The sequence below is a fragment of the Amblyomma americanum genome, chromosome 1 (genome assembly GCF_052857255.1).
Source record: "Amblyomma americanum isolate KBUSLIRL-KWMA chromosome 1, ASM5285725v1, whole genome shotgun sequence".
NCBI classification, from domain to species: domain Eukaryota; kingdom Metazoa; phylum Arthropoda; class Arachnida; order Ixodida; family Ixodidae; genus Amblyomma; species Amblyomma americanum.
The window spans coordinates 136,410,483-136,431,148 of record NC_135497.1 but is presented as its reverse complement, the minus strand read 5'-3'; the positions used below and the strand labels follow the sequence as shown (position 1 = coordinate 136,431,148).

Below are 20,666 nucleotides of genomic sequence, written 5' to 3'. Positions count from 1 at the left end.
CAGTAATTACCACAATGTTGCCTTCTACCGTGAAATGACTGCGTTAATGAAATTCATCACATTATTTAATTACTAGCGTGCGCGTAATTCATTACATTAGCCATTACCCAGAGAGGTAATCTAATTATTGTAATCCCATTACAGCACTGTCATTAATGCCATGCTGGGACGTGAGCACTAAGCACAGGCGCACAGCGGCAGCTCAGTCCGGTCGGACGCAGGTTCCTATCGCTCGCGGCAGGTGGCCCTGCCGCTCTCCGCAGCCTCCATCCAGGCGGAGCCCCAGTGCTGCGCAGTTTTCAGCGTTGTAGCCGTTTGCGGGATGACTTTCTCTCTGCGTTTCCCTGCGGCCCCATTAGTTTCCGTCTCACATTCATTTACTGCTTCAGCGTGCGTACGCATTGCAAGTTCGTTCTTCCGAACAAAACTGGCGCGGCATTTGAAATCGGGGGCTGGGTATCTTGTGCCATAGGCATTCTAAACGTTTCGGAATAAAGGCAAAGTTGTGTCTGAATTTCAATTACTTTACAGCAGGTAAAACATACGCTTAAACTTCGGGTTTCAACTCTAAGCCGGATGCAGAAAAAAATCAGTGCATGCAGGTGGAGAGAAAAAAATTCCTGCGGTGTCGCTCTATTTCTCTTCACGTAAGCCACCGCGGTGGGTCAGTGGTTACGGCGCTCGGCTGCTGACCCGAAAGATGCGGGTTCGATCCCGGTCGTGGAGGTCGCATTTTGATGGAAGCGAAATGCTAGAGGCTCGGGTACTGTACGATGCAGGTGGTGGAAATTATCCGGAGCTCACCACTACGGCATTCCTCATAGCCTGAGTCGTTCTAGGACGTAAACCCCATGAACTATTCATCAAACATCATCACAAAAATGTTTTCTCGTTATTCGAAAACTGTAACTCTGTAATTTATGAAGCCAGCCAGACAGCATCACTGTCAGACCGTTATGGAGCACAGAGAAAGACGATGCACTCAAACATGAGAGTGCTTTTAACCGAGTGCCAATCTATATATATAGAGAGAATTTTTTCTCGTTGTTTTTGCTGCATGCTGCTAACGCAAAATCGTCAGATATAATTTGCACTTATGTTACTGCATATGGTACGGGTATCAGGATACTTTGGTCACATTACAGCATAGCGACCCGGGAGCTCTCGCTACGCCAGAACATGCAGTCGGTAAAAAAGGCTAACGAAGACCGGTCCTTGTACATCCAAAATTGTTAGTTTAGTCTATAACAGCATACGGTAATAGCATAAAGCTGAATGTTTCCTTTTCGACGACGTTTAGCCACACTGTTTGAACAATTTAAAACTTTAACGACAGAACTTTTCTTCGCTAATGCTGCACGTCGCTTCTACAGCATTATAGAACTTTTTTCAGAAAAATATAGCGTTTCAGGCGCTTGCTTCGTTTTGTACAGCTTTAAACTTAAAAAACTGTTACACAGAGACGGGGCACGCGCGCAGAAGGCTTAGTAATTTAGCAACGACAAGGTCGCTTTCAAACAGCCTTTTTGTATCCACTGCTCCCGGCTCTCAGAAATGGGCATTAGTTCTGCCAGGTGCTTCTGTCAGCGCGTGAAAACTAACGTACTTTCTTCAATAAAAAAAAACTGGCTGTCTCGCACAGAAACACACGAGGTCATTTTGTCGATCGTTGTTGTCCCGCTTGCCTCTACTTTTCCTTAGCTTTTGAATGTCGACCAGCTAAATTGAAATGAAAGGAAAAAGCGGAAACGGCATTTCATATACAATCGATACTAACCCGTGCAAGTGAACGGATCTGTTTCTGTCTGCGTGCGCACGCGCACTCTCGTGAATGTTATTTATGGTAGTTCTGTGCAGTAAGTATAAAAAAAATTCCCAACATGATTGAATGCGCCACATTAGGTAGTTTTTTTTTTGGCTTTGCTCGAGGCTGCGTGCAAATTGTTGGCGCGCCAGCACTGGTCATGGTGTGATGATCGTACCTTGTAATGCAGCGTTAACCGAGCACAACGTTCAGGCTGGACGCCAGCGAGTCACGCCGCTCGCGAAAATGGCCCAACCCTGGTTCCTTAAAGCGTTGTTCTTATTACTTGCGCTTCTATGCCATTTCAGGAAAAAAAAAAGCTTTCTTTCGTTATGGGCCACAGCTACAGCGCCAGAAAAAAATTCGGCCGCTTGCCCTCGCAGGTCGTTCCACCTTAATGCTACAGAGCAGGATATTGCCTTCAAGCTACAAAAAAAAACGTGAGAAAGGAGATTTTACAAGATTAAACCGGAGCAGCGTTTCGCCATATACAGGGCTTCCTTTCGAGAGTGCTGTCCGCACCCTTTGATTCGATCGGCTGAGTCGAGGGGCCCAACCGCTACCCGTGAAGCCATCGTTTGGCAACTCTGGATCAGAGAAGCACATACGCCGGGTGTCTGTTATATCCCGAGTGTTTACAGTTGTCAATACAAAACACGCTGCGGCTGCAAAAAGAACTGAAAGCGTTGCTCACGAAGTGTGCCCGTTAGCCTTCGTACTGTTGAAAGAAGCCCCTTATGCGCACGGCTGTGTCCAGTTATCTCAGGTCACTTCCAATAACACGCATTTGTTGGCTTTTGTTTTTTTATCTTACCCTTTCTATTCTTCCGACCTTTTAAATATATATCAGCGCTACTAAATTGGTACGGTACGGTACGGCACGGCACGGCACGGAACGGAACGGTACGGTATGGTATGGTATTTAATTCTACGGCACAATGCAGTGCGGTACGGTACGGTACCCTACGGTATGGTATGGTATGGTATGGTATGGTATGTGGGTTTTAACGTCCCAAGTCTGCGCATGAGCTGTGAGAGACGTCTTATAGGGGCGGGCTCCCAGGGGTTGATTTCGACCACCTGGAGTTCTGGCATTGCAGAGCACACGGACGTTTTTTCCATTCGTCTCTATCGAAATGCGGCTGCCACAGTCGGGATTCGATTGCACGCCCTTTGCTCCAGCAGCCGAATGCTGTAGACACTAAGCCACCACGGCGGGTGCTCTATTAAGGCTCTATAAGCGATGCTGCGGAAAATTCTGATCGATTTATTCACATGCTTCTTCATTTCTTTCCATTTCCGTTCTAGGGCCGTTCAGTTTTGCACACAAATTTATTTGCTATATATACACCCATTTCTGGTGAATTAGCTTACTTGGGCTTGAAAGAACTTTCCTGCCATTATGCATGCAAGCAATCTCTGAAGCTGTACTGTCGCAGGCGGGTAACATTGGGTGACCTCTAAACTTCCACTACCTCGAGCCACGTTATTATGTTTTTTGTATATAAAAATAAATTACTGCTTTAAGCTGTAAGACAAAACTGCATGCTACTCTGACCATTAGCTGCTGGCTGTGGCGTTACCCTGTGAGCAAAGGATTTGAGATAAAGTAGCGAGAGCGCAAGCATAATTCATAGCCGTCACAATGGCGGAATATCCTTAACACATCCAAACACACACGCACAACTACGCAAATACAAGCGAGTGATGACCGCTAATCGCAGTTTGAGTACACTTACTTGGCTCGACTGGTCGCTGTTCTCTATAATCTCAGGAGAGCTGGTTATGCAACGCTGCGTCATTTCGCAAGTTTATTCGCTCGGAAGTTTCTTACTGCACGTTAAGATAACCTCAAGGTTATTTTGGTATACAGAAATATATTCTCTTCATGCTTCTCTTCATGCAGCCCCTATGATTGCCAGCTGGAAACGGATACAACGCGTGGAAGACAGAGCTTACAATTTAAAAAGTAAAAAAAAAACATATTTGGCTCTGTACTCAAACGTTACGGAATTACAAACCTTCCTGGAAGGAGGAAGATTTGTCGACGGCGCAAGAAGTAGAAGGAATTGACAAACCCTAGAGACGACGTAACCTTCAACCTGACCTTTGTGGTGAAAAAAAATGCCAGCGGCAGTTCAGATTCATTCTTTCTTCCGGCTCTGCCTTTTTGCACTGAAGGAAACAAATCTTACAGTGAGGAGCCAAAAGCTCGTAGGTCATGACCTGCGCTCACTGCAGCAAATAAAACCTGCGAAACCTGAGGTCTCAGGAACATGCGCCTCAGTAAGTGCTACAAGAGGCAGGAAGCTGTGTAAACGACCTTTCTGCTTACTGGCGTCAAAATACAAAACCTAAGATATGTGAAACTGTCTCTTCCAGGAACCATTTTTGCCAGTAAATAGTTTCGCCGTGACAGCGCGTGAACCATAAGCATTTTTATAGTGGCATGGCGCTGCGGAGAAAACTATTTGCTCGCAGCTCCGCATCCTGCCCACTCGTTCATAGACGGTGCCGGGGCGCTATTTTCCTTTGCGCTAAAAGGTATGCCATCGCTGCCTTTATTCCCTTAACAAATGTCATGCAAGCTAGTTGGGCCAAATATTGCACCTTCTCTCGTGCAGAGAAACACATCCCGTATGAAATGAGGCGTTGTGCAGAGCACGGCGCACTTCACAGAAACGGTCAATCCGTCGACTCGTCCCAGCCGTTGGAAAAACGCAAAGTAGCCTGATGACTTCTTTCTTTCTTTCGTCCGGAATATGCGGGAATGATCTCGAGGCACTTTCAGGAGCTGTCCGCGAATTCTCGCTCTGGTTGATTTTCCAAGTTCCAGTGGTATCCCCGCATGGCTAAAAGAGAGCGGGTTCAGGCATAATCGTACGCGTGGCTACCCACGGCTGCTTCAGACAGTCTCCACTTGCGGCCGCTCTTTCCTTTCGTCGTCCTTCGCGGACAAACGGGGCAGATACGGACAGTATGGCTCTGCTGTCCCACTGCGTTTGATCGACGAAGGCGTTGGGCTGCTTTTATTAAGGAGCCGGCATGAGCTGAAGCTCTCTTTTATGACTGCCGTGCGCCTTAATGCCGCGTAGTTCGGGCCTTCCTGCCAAGGGCGGCTGCCGGGGCCACGCCGCTGAGCACAGCCACGCTATCGTAAATCACGGTGCTCTCAGACTTGTGCTCTCTTTATTTTCAAGGCCTAGCAGTCAGTTTACTTTAGTGTAGTTGCTTCCCTCTGTCTATGTAGGAAAAGAACTACACTCGAACAGGATAATGTCCTGTTTGAGTGAGACGTACTCAAATAGGAGATTAGCTGAAATTTTTTACCTCCAAAATTCTCTTCCCCAAGCACAGTAGCATGCCAGCGATTTTTAAACGTCGGCTAAATTCTCTGCTTTTTTCATTGAAGAGTTTCTCTCTCTCTCTCTTTTGGCGCCAAAGAGGCAGAGGAAGGGCTTCCGTGAAACCGTGATGCCTATGGAAACCTCAATCCTATTCATTGTGAAAAGAAATGAGAAATAAATTTTTAGGAGAGGCAGGAACAAAAGTTCACACACAAAAACCTCTGTCTACTCGGCCAGGCATGCCTCGCCAAATTAAAGAGATATAGCGCAAGCATTTAAATAAGCGCGCTGTTAGTTTTTGCTCTTCAATGTCTGATTCCAGCGAGCGTCCGACCACTAAACACTCACTTCACATGACAGGCTTACAGCGCACGTGTCGTGTTTCCCAAGCAACGCGAACATGGCGCGTCCACGAAGTAAAGTACCGGACCAGTTCTCTTCCATGCTGTACAGAATGCTCTGCGAGTGAAGCTACTGTCTAATGTTTCCTCGGTAATTATTACGTTTGCTGGCGGCCAAGTCCAATGGGGCCCTAGAATTAGGGGCTAGACACACAAATAATTCGTTCTCAATAATTGTTTTTCTCGTCCTCCTCCTTCCCAGGAAGGTTCTTTTACGCATCTAGGCAAACACTCTCTTCGGTCTCCGTTAATTTACTTGGAATAGGTTTTGCATACAAGTTGGTTAACAAAAATACTACATGGTATCAATGAAATGCGCTTATCAAGTCTGAGCGGCATCGAGAAGGTGCAGTTCGTGCTTAAGGATCAAAGGTCTGCAAACGTCCCTCGGTCCGGTCCAGGAAATCCGCGTAGAAGGACTCTACGAAAGTTGATACGATATGTTGAGTTTAACGGCCCGCTGCAGCACGCGGTCTACGAGAGATGCCATAGAAGACGGATCCAGACTAATTTCGAACGCCTTGGGTCCTTCAACGTGCGCTGACATCGCACAGCACAAGGGCCTTGTCGCATTTCTCATCCACAGAATGCGGCCGCCGCGGCCGGAATTCCATCTCACGCCAAACACCACCGCCATTGAACCCCCGGCGGTGGATGGCTGTACGACGGAAACAACTACCAAGTCAGTCGCCGCTGAGTGAATAAGCGCTCTGACTGAGCGTCGTCGGCGCGCTGGAATCCTGCCCGCGGAGATTTCTCTCCATGTGGGTATGAAATCTATGTCAAAAATACTCTGCCCACTGAACATGTGCTTGGAGCAGCTAGCTAGCCGTGCAATACGTGGTCAGCAGCTGAATTAAGAAAGCAATCTGAAGTGTGCAACATGCAGTATAGACAGGCCCTGCGCTGTTATCATTCAAACGCACCATAGGAATTCGACACCAGCTCTTGCAATAATTCTCACGTCACGACGCCCGTTACCATTATAACCATGCGCATGAATAGTGGCGCAGTGATGGCTGCCCGTCGCTAGCTTTGCTGTCAAACATTACGGGCAAGCAAAAACGTGAGATGCGAAGAAATTAATCTCCCCATTGCACCAGCACACAGGTGCCACTGCAGTCCATACCATCCCCCTATTGCCTTGGGAACTTTTGCAACAAGTGTCAAACATGAGCGGTGATCTGCGGGGTACGCAGCGATCTGCCAAACGCGAGAGTCTATTTCGTGTAGTCCTGACAGGAAGCCGGAAGTCACGATGTAAAGTCATGCGATAGGAATGAGTCATTGCGAACGCTGAGCAAGCTGCTGTTGCCTCCGGAAAGCTGGATGACGTTTTGTTACAGGCGGGCTTACCTCGCGGCATTGTCAGCTTTGGGAGTGTGATTTACGAGGTGAGCGAAGTGACGTGGTGAACACTGGTGCTTGAAGCGCTCGTCTGCAAAGAAAAAACTGAAGCGAATAAAACCTGACCGGCGTAATCATCCTACCACCGGTAGATCCCAACCTATCAAAATACTGGCTGGTTTTTTGAGGTGCATACGCATTTTTAGAGTTTTGGTAGACAGGAAGGTATTTTTGGGCACTGTATTGTTATACGTATGTTCTAACTGTTTACGGTCCCGTAAGAGAAATATTGCAATACACAAAACATTAGTAAAAAAAAACGTTTTCACTAATTCTGTTACAAAAAATGTAATGCATTCACCTAAATTGTTGCTGACTACAGTAAACCAGTGCCAACAACACACAGCAAGCAGTTGCAGTCTGTGCATAACGTGACGAAAATACGTGCGTCAATTAAATCGAGTGATAAAGCATTTGATAACGGAAATAACTACAAAACCGTCGACCGCTATCGATGCTTTACACCAAACTTAACGTCTTTTCGCTGTGGTGTAGATAAGTTCCAACGTTAAGAGTTGAGCGCTTGATTTTTTTTCTCTGCGAATAAGTAGAACGCGCTTCAGGTGGGATACGAACAATTAATATTTATAAGCTCGGAGCTTTGCCACTCAAAATGCAGCACGCATGACATCCTTCAGGAATTACACCACACGTATTTGTTGAAATCATATTTTGGTCTATGATTTATGCCTCGGGTCATGCATACGTTCAATCTATGGAAACCCGCATGTCGGCTCCTCGTTAATGTTAAATGGTTACATTTGTCCACGCATTTTTGAGGAATTTTGTAATTGCGCTCTGCCTGTACACTACGTAGCAGCAGCACCAATAGCGATACGACAGTTTAGACAGCACGCGTTTCTCTTCGCCGCTGGGCTAGTCAGTATACGCGTTCGGGGGTACCTTATTCTCACTTCCTGCTCGAATAGGAATTTCACAAGTCTCCCGAACTCTATGGCAGTATAGAAGCGTTCGCTTGTTTCGGCACGACTGATGCGTGCCTTCTACTATCCGGAGTACTCGCTCGGCCAAAATGGGACGCGCACTATACCCCTCGACACACGTCGGACGCAGCAGCTTCCGTGAGGCGCTCTTCCCGAGCAGTTGTACGGACGGCGCACAGTGTCGCCACTCAGCGAGCAGTCTCGTTGGAGCTCGCTGTCTGGGCCCCGTCCTGGCCGGAGTGCTGCCAGCGCGGGAGGTGCCGGGGCGGAACAACGCCCAGCGCTGTCTAACTGCTCGCCTCGCCTCTGAGCGCGCAGCGGGATGAAATCGCCGGGCAGCCCGCGACTCGCGCAACGTGAAAGGCTCGCCTTAGCGAAGCAAGTGCGATGCGTCCTGCGCACTCGTCCACCCTGCGTTTGAAGCAATTTGCGCTCGATCTTGCGAGCGATGCGTCAACGCGGCCGTGTAATTGACTGGAGCCCTGAGTGCACGATCGACGTTCACGCCGCTGTACTGGCCCTGGCCCAGGCCTGCAGGCGCCAAATCGCTGCAGCAGCCAGCGCCCGGAGCCGCAGTCCTTCCGGGTTGCGTTTGTCTTTGGGGAATTTATCTACGCGTTGCCCCACTTTTTTGAACTTTCTCAAGCCCGTGGATTCTTTGCTTCAGCTCTGGTCGCCCGGTGTATGGTCTTCGGCGCGCTTTGCAGGGCGACTGGGGTGTGTGTAGCACGTCGCCGAATTCCCCCGAGCAAACGCTGCCTTTCTCGATCGCGCTCTCATATCGAATGCGCAGCGTAATTCGATTTGACGAGGAACCGGGATGGAAAAGCGTCTTGAGTTGTAAGACCTATTCTGGCTGTTCTAGGTGGGCGCCTGTCGTCTCTGACCTCTCTTGCGAGCTGGAATCGATAAGCGGTTCGCGAGGACTGGGAAGAATATGTTCTCGTTGAAAATGGTCGGGCTCTCCGATCGACGACCATTGTTATTCCAGGAGGGGGGAAAAAATAAAAGAAGTCCGGGCAGAATTGAAAAACATAGCTCTCTCCAAACATTTGAAGTCGGCCTTATCTCGCTGCCTGTCTAAATGTCCCGAAGCGCAGCCGTTTGACCAAGCCACATTTAATGCTTTTGATACTCTCGTCGTCGTGCATTAATATTATCGAAGTAAACGGAGCGAGAAGAAAACGGCTTTTTTTTTTAGGCGTGATATCTTTACGTTCATAAAAATAAACTCATTCGCTTTGTCTATATTGCTCCGCAGACACTACCTGTTTTTGTTTCTATCTCTTCCCTTATGCATTTATGAATATTTGTGTATGATGCCAACAGAAGAGTTTTCGCTTCCAGCATGCGAACCTAAAGCGCATTGTGTTAATTAAACGAAGCTGCCAATAACTTCGACAAAGCACTAACATTTGTTCTTTCAATCTTATTCAGTATTTGAGACGAATCAGCCGCATGCTTTTCTTGGGAATGAGTCGGTGCAGCAGTGACAAAAATTTTCACAGCGACACCTCAGCTTCCCATCAACAACTTGCACTCTTTCTAGACGATGGTCAGCAACAAGAACAACAAGAAAGAAATATTTGACAGGGAAGCTCTCGACGGTATCCTCTCGGCTTCTTGATGCGGTCGTAAAAGTTGGCTGGGAAGCTTTCGTGCTCCTCGGCGCATCGTTCAGGGCTAGCGCTTATCCGGAGAATGGAATTACGCACGCTTATAGCACCGGTTTACAAGCGCAGGGAAACACGGCCTCCATCTAGCTGCACCGCCTAGACCCCGGAATTCGCTCCGGAACGTTACATGCTTGGACAGATATAGATGCTGCTTCAGCATGCAAAAGTGGCGAGCCTTCGTGTAAAAAGAAGAGAGACAAATCACAATATGCTTTTTCTGTCAACTTCGGACAACTTGAACGATGTGAAATGGCGTCTGTAGCTTAATAATCACCCGTGCCACACAAAGAAAAGAACGATTTCTTCATGGCCTGAGCGCCTATCTAGAACTAATGATTCGCTGTGGTGTTTCTGTCCGGAAGCATGGACTTCGTGCCTATATTTGAAGATGCATGCAAGGCGCTGTGGCAATAGGGCATTTCGACGGCTGGCGCGGGTCCTAAACTTTTGACGGCTTATGTGCGCAGGCACAGCGTTATATATAGACCGTAGCAGTGCCTACTGCGCGTTGTACGACTACTCCTTGAAGATGTAGTGTTATCATTTTCATCGCAGCTGCAGACTTTCCTTCGTCTTCTCCTCTGGCTGCACCCGTGCACTGCAGAGACCAGCGGAGTATATCGGTACGGAGGAGCGTTCGTCTTGTTTGCCTTTAGGACGTGAGTGCGCCGCAGATCTGTAGGCCATCTTTTTACGAACTCGATCTAAGTGTGATGGTAGTGCGATGGCCTACGAACGAGCACAATTTCTCTGTTGCCCTTTTTACTTGACTCAACCGCCGTGGGGCATGTAGCCATTTCCTAAGGCGGTCTTGTAGTCAGCCGCCTTACAAGTAATTCGATGGTGCAAGGTCTACACAACATTAAGTTAGAAAAAAAAAGAACGCCGGTAAGTTCTGGCTATTGCCCATCTCGAAATGCTTTTTGTTTATGTTTATGAGGGTTTTAACGTCCCAAAGCGACTCAGGCTATGAGAGACGCCGTAGTGAAGGGCTCCGGAAATTTCGACCACCTGGGGTTCTTTTACGTGCACTGACAACGCACAGCACACAGGCCTCTAGAATTTCGCCTCCATCGAAATTCGGCCGTCGCGGCTGGGATCGAACCCGCGTCTTTCGGGCCGGCAGCCGAGCGCCATAACCACTCAGCCACCGCGGCGGCGCGCATCTCGAAATGCATACAATAACCATCATTAGATCTCTCATAGTGGCTTATGTGCGCTGCACCTAAGCAGCCTTACGGCGGAGTAATGAACCAGAGAGACGAAGGCAGAACTGCACAGAGGTACGGGCAGAGGGCGAAAACGCATCAATGCGCAGTCTTGCCAGCAGAATTTCAAATGGGGCAGTATGCAGCGGCTGTGTCTTGTTCATAAATTTTCCAGCTACTTTTTAATGTCTCTTTCGCTTTTCTGTCATGCGGGTTGAAATCAAGAAGTATAAATAGCCTAGAATCAGAACAGTCGACATAGAGGGTGCGAAGAAATAGGCTACGCGCAACTTCCTGCGTTACTTGTACAAGTATAAGAAAAATCGGTTCACTAAATAACAGTATTATTTCTTTACCTATTTAGGTTAGACCTTTGATAAGCCAGACTGATTTCAGCTTTTCGCTGAGTCAGCCTCTAATATTCCAGTTAAGAAATAACGCTACTGATCTCATAACCATTGTGACTCCAGTAACAGAGTAAGAGAAGTAGCTGAACAATTTACGCAGGCTTTAATTCTGAACCCATTTCTTTGAAGCAAGAACAGATTATGCAGTTTTTCATATGCATCGGTGTTGAGCATAAGCTTTTCCGTGCAATGTTTACTGTTTCAAAGCCATTAGAGGTGTAAGGTTCTCAGAGTTAATTTCTAACGCACGGCTGCCCTGTTTGGAACGCCGTGCTTAGGTTTGTTTCGGAGGTACGTACCTAGATGCAGCCTGATGCTTCCGTGTGCGCTGTACTCATTCTTTCGCGCGCTTTGCATAAGAACGGTCCACAACGCTCGTCCCAAGACTCTGCTGCCGCAGCGACTACACCATTTCTTACGAGCTTGCGTAAGGAAATTGGCCGCCACTATCTTCTTTTGAGGATGTTGGACGTCAAATTAGGCTGCGTTCGTTCCATGCCGGAGGCTGCCATATATATTACAAGAAACTCATAGGGACTTCTGGAGTGGACTGTGATGTGGATTGTGTGGATTGATTGTGTGCATAGATGGTGACTGCGGGAGAGAATGTGTGCTATTATAAGAGACTGTGCGCATAGCGGCGTAGATGCGACATTGTTAATATAGAATGGACGCTGCGGTGGAGCAATTGCCGGCAGATAAAGCAAGGCTAACCGCACCTGTAGCATTCAACACCTCAACTCAACTCAACTCAGCTCGTAGGGAAATAACAAAGGTTACCGACGTTTAAGCCTACCCTGGAGGCTGATTCATTTTGCATGTCTTGCTGTTACGTAAGCGTTATTGTCAAATTGCAAGAAAACCTATTTCTAACATTTATTTTCTGCGAAGTGCACTTCCAGCCTAAATTGTGGAAAAAAAAGTGAGCGTACAAGGTGCTGAAGTGTTCGTTTAGTTAAAGCATACAGAGACTATTTTCTTTCCTGCTAATTTTTAATTCATCATATTTTGAAGTGCTTGTCAGGGACAAAGCGGCTACAGCGGATGGTTATCCATCTTTGCACCACATGCTGTCCTTTCGGCCTAACTGTTAGAAGAACGACCAAAAATTTAAACTAGTCAGTCCTTTGTGGATTTACTGAGTTAGTAAGTGTTTGGCACATAATAGGCTGTTGCTTTTTGTCTAGTGCTGCGCCCGTAGAGAACAGCTAATGTCATGGCCCATAGTTTTTTTTTCTCATCTTTTTTCTTCTTTTACTGCGCAGTGAGCGTTTCGGGAAGCTTGCCGTTTTCTGCATTGGTTAATGTTTGGGCCTAACAGTTTTTCTTTACCGCCGTTTAGTGACAGTTGCTCCCCTAAGTTTTTTTTTTTTTTGCGGGCAAGCTTGCAGCGCACAATGGCATAAGCCATGCTTGCGGCGCGAATTTCTACAAAGCCAACGCTGAACATATCTCAAGTGCATTGCAGTGTACTCGCCTACGTTTTTCTTGCTTAACCACGTGAATGCGTAGGTCTTGCAGCTAGCCAAGTTTCAAAGAATATATCCACTCAATTCCATAAAAATGACAATTTCCCGCACGACTCATGTATAAAATGAACTAGCAAGCGATTAGTGCGAAATTACCCAAGTTAAATAGGTGACGTCGAAATGATTCTTTGATGGGTATTCTAATCGAAGCGTATGGGCTGCTCGTAACGCAAACGCCCGAACATTTTCGTAATGGCGGGTTTAATGCACCCTTCGAGGCTGTCTGTGTTCTTGTGAAGGCGCACAAATTAATTATTTCTGCGTTTCTCACGCACATGAGCGGCACGCGGAGTAGGAAAGGCTCCAAAAGGCATTTTCCTTCGCGTTCAGTGCCCTACGACTAATGAACGCGAGGACTGCACAGCACGTTGATGAGGGCGGCTCACTTGGCCGCTTAATTGCCCCTTGAAAATTCCCGTAGGCGAAATTTGTTTCGAATATCAGCGAGGCGCTCTCCTTCTTCGGCTTGATAGAGAAAGCCCGGCGAGAGAGAGAGAGAGAGAAAGTGCGTCCTCTTTGTTCGAGAACAAAGCCCGTGGCGCTTCTTAAATCTTAGAAGCTCTTTTTTGGTGTTCCGTGAGGTCTATTTCTTTGTATGTTTTTGTAGTAAGCCTTGTTACCAGCTGCTTATTCGCAGGTCTCAGTGCGCCGGCATTGTTCACGCGTCATCAGACAATGCATGAACAGGCGGCTGAGCACGTATGCTTTCCTCTACTAGGCACTAAGTTGAGAGCTTAAAAGGAGTCTAAGTATTCGACCACTCTGTCTCCTCTTTCTTCGTTTCGTATCGTCAGTCCTCTTTCTCAATAAAGAAATTTTAATATCCTCTTGAACTCTCATTTCTAATAATACATTACACAAATAGTCAGCAAAACTCAGCAGAATGTCTTGATACAAGGATGCAGGTGAACAGCATGTGAGGCACAGTTATTAGTTGCGTTATTGCTATTAACGCAGGTTTAATTGTGTATGCGAAGGTTATAAGTGCGACAAAGTAACATCCAAGTTTATACGCGGAGAATGGGTACGTCTAAGATGCGCAAGAGCTAAGCATATATTAGCTGGTTTCGATTCGACCAGGTCGACGATAAGTGCTGCTGCAAATAAGGAGTAATGCGCGCTTCTGTTTATTACTAGGGCCCAACTTTGCGCTTCCGTTTTGCTCACACAACGCGCGGAGCCTGAAAGTTCTTGCAGCATCGGCTGCTATCCATGAAGAAGCTCGGGCTCGGTATACATACATACATACATACATACATACATACATACATACATACATACATACATACATACATACATACATACATACATACATACATACATACATACATACATACATACATACATACATACATACATACATACATACATACATACATACATACATACATACATACATACATACATACATACATACATACATACATACATACATACATACATACATGCATGCATGCATGCATGCATGCATGCATGCATGCATGCATACATACATACATGCATGCATGCATACATGCATACTTACATACATACATACATACATACATACATACATACATACATACATACATACATACATACATACATACATACATACATACATACATACATACATACATACATACATACATACATACATACATACATACATACATACATACATACAAGTTTTATTCTCCACAAAGAAGTGGAAGGAGGTGGAGGGAAAAGCCGTACATTTGCGGCTTGAAAAATCCTCCGCCCCCTTACAGTGTATGCAGCAGCAGAGTGGGGCAGTAGACAGTCACATTTTTTTGTTGCAAAGAGAAAAGAAAAACAGCACTGTATCGCATCAGACAATATTATAAGCCTAAATAAGAGTTTCAATAGAGCACTAGATTTGGACGCCTGGAATTTTTTTTTTTCGAAAATGAAACAATGTAATGTAATTGAACATAAGGATAGACCTTTGCATTCATTCACAAAAAAGAGTATGAGTGGCAAAATATTTGTACATATTTGGAAGAGACATATTGAATATATCAGCACCTTCTTTTTCTGCAGCATTCAATAAGAGACCGGAAGATATTTTTTTATCTTGTCCTGAAAATGCCATACTCTTTTGCGCTTTACACTCCCAGGTCGCTTAACGTTTAATGCTCGGGTGCGTAGCCCTAGCCGTAGACCTCGATCAATATACGGCCGAAACAGAGTTCGCCGGCAGGGGGATTAGGAGCCCCACGAAAGTAGAAGCGGCTTGGTTGGAGCAGCCTTCTCAGTTCCCTCGTTTCCTTTGCAATTACGCTTGACAAGTCAAGACTACTTATTTATCAAGCTTTTTTTCTACCCTGCCCAGAAAACCTCTTACCTTTGGCTCTACTCGGACACCCTACACTCCTTTGGCGCAAAAAGACGAACGGTATCTGGATTCCGCGGTTTTAACGAAATCTGTTTCCGGAAATAGCTTGCCGTGGTACTGCGTTTATGTTCATCCAGCACGCATCTCGTTAGGCGGGTCACACGTGTATCATCGTTTTCTTGTTTTTCTTTTTACTGCGGGGCTCAGTATTCATGCAGCACTTAGCAAAAACGACAACTCAAAATGACCGTCCGCCACGCATTATGACCGCAACGACACACATTCGCGTGACATCCTGGAAATGGAAGCATTAGCGTCACGCGTCGCCTCTTGCAGTCTGACCTCCAACTCCTTCTCCAATGATGTGCTTCAGTGTGTTACCTTCGCCAGTTCTTTCTATTATTTTTTCTTTTTTTTGTCAAAACATCTTCGCTGTGGTGGAATGTCTAGAATTAATACGGATTCATGATAAGACTCGAGTGGTTCCGTTTGATTGGCCGCATACGAAATTGCCTACCAGATTTACCGCAAGCTTGCTCTAGACAAATAAAACCCTCAAATGCGGAATTCAGGAGAACAAGATAGGAAAACGAAGGCCAGACTTATCTTTTGGGCCACGAGCTTTCGCTGTTTTCTTTCCAGCTCCTGCGCGCTTTTTTAAGGCGAATGATGGGAGCGCGGGAGCTTGCGGAGGCTGAGCACCTAAGGATGTAGATGGAAACGGTGGCAAGGGTCTGAACGCGAGCTTGTACTTTTACTTTCGAAGTTTTAAATTATATGGCCCTTGTGGGGCAGCGCTCCAAAAACTTATACGCCCTTTCTCTCTACTCTTGTGTAATTAACTTCAGCCGGCGGTAGAGTTTAAGGAAATCACTGGCTCTTTCTTTTTTTTTGCGTGCTTGCTTGGGATAAGTGAATTCGATTGTGTGCACTGCTCACGATCCCGCGCAAAAGCAGTGCTTCTTTTTCTCATTAAAGTCTCTCAGTAGTCACAGTTGAGTGACACTTCAAGCTCCGGAAAGGTCAAGCGTACGACTGCATAACAAATAGAGGGTTTGAGATGTGTTTTCCGCTTAATCAGCCGAGTAGAAGTTGCAGTTAACAACAAGAAAAAAACAAGCGTAGCTCTAGCTTTCTCTGTTGCAAGCGTGCCCATCTACTGCAGTTATGTTTAATGCGAAAACTATGGCTTCCTTGTGTGGCTGGCTGAAGCGTGAGTAGTCTGTATATATTACGAGCACCTTCATTTTTGCTACAGTGTGCAGAGCTATATCGTGGTCTTTGTTTCGTGTATTTCCTGTGAGCATCTTGCTTCCTGGTCTCATACCATGACAAAATGACTGGTCCTAACTACCCTGACTATAAAAAGATGGTTTGTGAAGGTTGAGCGAACGAACGAATGAGTTTAATCGCTGCACTCAAGGGTTTTAGGAGACTATATTTGGAAAGCCACCGAGAAGCATCGCTTACGCACTGATCATTGCGTTCGCGATAAAACTGCTCCGAAAAGAAGGAGATACTTCGTTCCATTGTCGCTTGGAAAGAACGAATCAAGAACATTGCAGACTCTTGTTTGTGAGTGACATTTCTGGTAAACTGAGCGAAAACAAAAAAGGCCCAGACTACTCCACTGGAGGAATTCATGCGTGCTGGTTCGTATTTCCGCTTGCGAAGGCGTTCTTGCTCTCGTTTCTCTTCTGCGACCTAAGATCTCACCTAACGCGCGGTCGGTCCTATTGCGTGGTAAAGGTTCCTCCCTTCGCTTCCGAAGGCGATCACTTTCTCGATGATTGGCAGCAGTACTGGTGGAGGGCTCCGTCGCTGTCGGCGCCATTGTGTTAGACCATAGGAAGAAAGCATGCGAAATTTTCAGAGGCCAGTCAAAATGCGCATTCCATTTCGAGCACCCGGTGATAGACTTTCGCACCTCCAGTGCTCACCCGCTGGTTGGTCCGACGCAGCAGACGTGCACCCACCTCGTCAACAAGGGGCCCCATCTGGCACCCTCACGCGATTCTGATGTTGAGCGCCGCTTACCGCGCGCCAATTGTGCGCACGAGCTAGAAGATCCTCCTGACTGCCGCTGCCTAGTGTGACTACAATTTCTTTGGGGATGCCGCGAGTGTCTGCCCTAACAGTGTCGTTGCTGCAGGTGATAATTAAAAAACCTGCGCAGTTGGCCCAGCTGAAACCGGCGATATCGTGCACTAACGCTTACAAGAAACGAGAATTTTGGAATCTCGTTTAAACAGCGCCTTGTGCACTTATGCAAATCTAGAAGTACGGCTTTGGATGAACGGACGGACAGACGGTAACTGGACAAAACTTGTGGACAATGAGCTACGAAGAATCTGTTAAACGCATTCCTCCATTAAAAGCGCGCAACCAGAGAGTCTGTAGGCAAAATTGGAACGAACTGACACCAAGAGATTGATTCTACCAAGCTAACTGCGCATGCGTACTTTCTATTCGACGTTATGATGCCCGTAGTTCTCTCTGGCTCACCGCGATTTCTCTTAGCCTTGAGGGAACATTGTGGTATATGCCGAGTCAAGCCACCCTGCGGTTTACAGCGGAGAGTTTCGTATGTCGGCGTTCTTCCACGCCCACTTTAAGCCGCAAGGGTCGAATTATTGCTCTCTGGAAAAAAAGTAAAAAAAAAGAAGCAAAGAGATTAAATTTTGCGTGCATTACTTTTTGGCAGCAAAATAAGAGGAGAAGTTTTCACACGCAGTGCCCTTACCTGAAATTAAAAATTTCATCAAGAAATACTATAGTTACAAATATGCCGTCGTTGCTCGCTTTGAGTCCTGCACTTGCAACTATTTTTACGATTGGCGTGGGGAAACAAGGCGGTACCGGTCTATTCATTCAAATTGTGTTTTAGATATTCGAAAACGTTATTTTTTCTTTAATTGAGATTGTACACATTTCAGGCTGAATGAACTGCATGTGTAGCACCAGGGTTTATGAATCTAGAACGTTGAAAACATGGTAGTAAATTCATTTCTAAGAGTTCGCCCGGACAATTATTTCTCGCCTCGTTTCGCTCGCCATAAGCCCATTTCATTTTCATCTTGTAGGTCCTGGTTTATGTTAAGCGAGTCAGCTCACTTCGTCGACGTGTTTTTTGTTTTCTGCTCAGAGCTTGCAGCTGAAAAAAAATGCTATTTTCTCTTTAGCATCTCTGAGTAGAAATTTTTGACTCGCAAATTTATTTTTCACGTCGTCCGAAACATGCGCTCAATTCTTTGCGCACTGTTTGCCCGTTTTATTATTTCTTAATGCATTTTTGCTGGTGAAGAAGTGGACAATCTTTGTTTCCTATTTATCTTCATATTCTTCTGTTTCCTCAACATGCATTTTTCACGAATATGCGTATCCAGATACGGAGAACCGAACTTTTTTTTGTCCTTTTGATTAGTGACTTCTTTGCGCATCCTCCGTTAACAAACTATCCAGCGCAGCACCACGGCGCGTGGTCTGCTTGGCGCACTTGACACGCTATGCTAGCATCGAGAAGAGAAAGAGTTCTCCGTGAATTCCAAGCACCTGTGTTTATTTTCTTGTATTATGCCGCGTGCATGACACGGAAGATAGCACCGAAAACAGGTGCTGCGAACTACGCCGGGAAATATGTCAGGAAAACTGAGCGAAGTTGGGCAAAAAAGGTGGGAGACAAACGAGTGATGGGACCAGAGAAATAAGTGCGCTCCACCTACTGAAACGCGACTCTCTCACGTCGCTTTGCCATCACCGTACACTTTTCTCGGGAAATGAAAGCGAAAAGAAAACAAGGAAGTTCACGGGCGGTGTGTACGGGAAAGGAGGGGGGGGGGGGGGGAGTAAGTGGAAGCCTGGCACATCACTTTACTAACTGAAGTCCTGTTTTTCTCCTTATCTCCCGCAGGAATTCCGTCGAGTATTGACGAGCTCCGACTTTCGGCACTGCGTATAAAACTTACACAAAAAAAGAGAGAAGAAGGAAGAGGAGATGAAAGAAGCTGGGAAGAAAGAGAGCGCAGATCAGCGGATGAACTTTTCTCGTGATCCCGGTGGACGCCGCCGTGCTCGCACCCGGCGAGCGCCTCGCGCCGGCCCTGCGCCTCCCGCATGGCCTGCCCGGGGAGCCGCCCCCGCACCCCTTGACTGTGATGATGACCCCGCGTGTGTGCAACAACCGCGGACTGGCGAACAGGACTGGCTTCCGCGGAAGCCGCGCGCTCTCCCGTGCCCGGCAGCGGCCGCCCGCCGAGACTGATGCGCGCGTGTGGGCGGGCAGCGGCGGCGCGTCTGCAGCGAGCAACTCAGCCAGCGCTGCCGCCAACTTTCCGACGTCCTCTCCTCGGCTTCGACGCCAGCAGACTCAGCAGTCGTGTTTCTTCGAGCTGCGGCAGAGCGCCGGGGCTGAACGCTTCGGTGAGTATACGACGTGTTATGCTGCCTTATTTATGAGCGCACATTCGTTAAAAACGGAAGAAGCAAACTGGCCAACTTCGGATGGTTGCTTTTCTTGTTTATAGCTTTTCACATTCAGTCTGATGCCGGAAGAACGCCCCATTAACAGTTCGAAAAGCTGCTCCAGTCAATAACACACAGTTTTTATTTCCCTAAAGGCACCCACTGATTCCGTATACCCAGCCACGTCATCGGCCAACTATGAAATGCCACCGGCGATAAAAGACGCGTGCACAGGGCAGAGAAGGAAGGTACGATTCCGGCTGACTGCACTTCACAGTATATAAGGGCAGAGAAAGATGGAGTAAATAGAGGACCCCTGAGCAGCGCCCACCTTTCTTTGCCAGCTGCGAAGGTCAGTGCGCACAACGGCGTGCTTTCCTGGCCTTGTCTGGCCTAGTACTTCATCTGGAACGTGATCGCTGGGGCTCGCACAACTCCCACCTGTTACGCATGGCAAACACATGTGTGTGCCGAATGACTTTAAGCACGTACCTGATGCGCTGCTGAGCTTGTGCCGCTCGATGAAGAGAACTTCAATATATTTTTGTTAATAAGGGGTGCCTGCTAATGTCATAAAACTCTGAAAAACTCTTCCTGACCCTCCTCTGAGGTTTGTAGCGATAGCTACACTACGCCAGCCACTTCGCGAGGCCAGCGTGGCTGCGCGCTAAGCCGTGACGCACTCCGCGCAGCAGTGTGCATGCGCGGCGTGACGTCATAGCCCGCAGCTGGTGTGTGCGCCGCGCGCCTCGCCGCTGCGCCGACAGCGAAGCAGGCGCCGCCCGCTTCGTCAGTTGTGCGCATGCGCGGAGTGACGTCAGAGCACGCAGCTGGTGCGCGCCGCGCGCCTACATTACGCTAGCATTTCGAGCCTTCAGTGTGGCGGCGCCGTGGCCACCGTGGCCGCTGCCGGCGGCGAGGCGCACCGGCGAATCCGAGTGGGAAAGTAGAGAGGGGGAGAGAGTGAATCCACGTCCAGGGAAGAAGATGAACAAGGAACGCCCAGCGAAACGCAGGGGCGAAAGACTGACTTTGCAATTCGACTGAGCGAGTTCCACTTGGCCTGGTATAGCTATCGCGTCACACCAGGTTTAGCCAGAGCTAAACCACAGCCATGTTTTTGAAGTCACCAACCATCTTTTGT

The 20,666-nt window shown here is 47.3% G+C and overlaps 1 protein-coding gene across 1 annotated transcript in view; it reads left to right on the top strand.

Moving 5' to 3' along the window:
* LOC144136190 (neural cell adhesion molecule 1-like) overlaps positions 1 to 20,666 on the top strand; it is a 408,281-nt gene that overhangs the window by 289,136 nt on the left and 98,479 nt on the right. The window contains exon 15 of the transcript XR_013315572.1: positions 18,972 to 19,480. The gene's annotated coding sequence lies outside the window, so the exon portion shown is untranslated. The remainder of the gene's footprint in view (positions 1 to 18,971; positions 19,481 to 20,666) is intronic.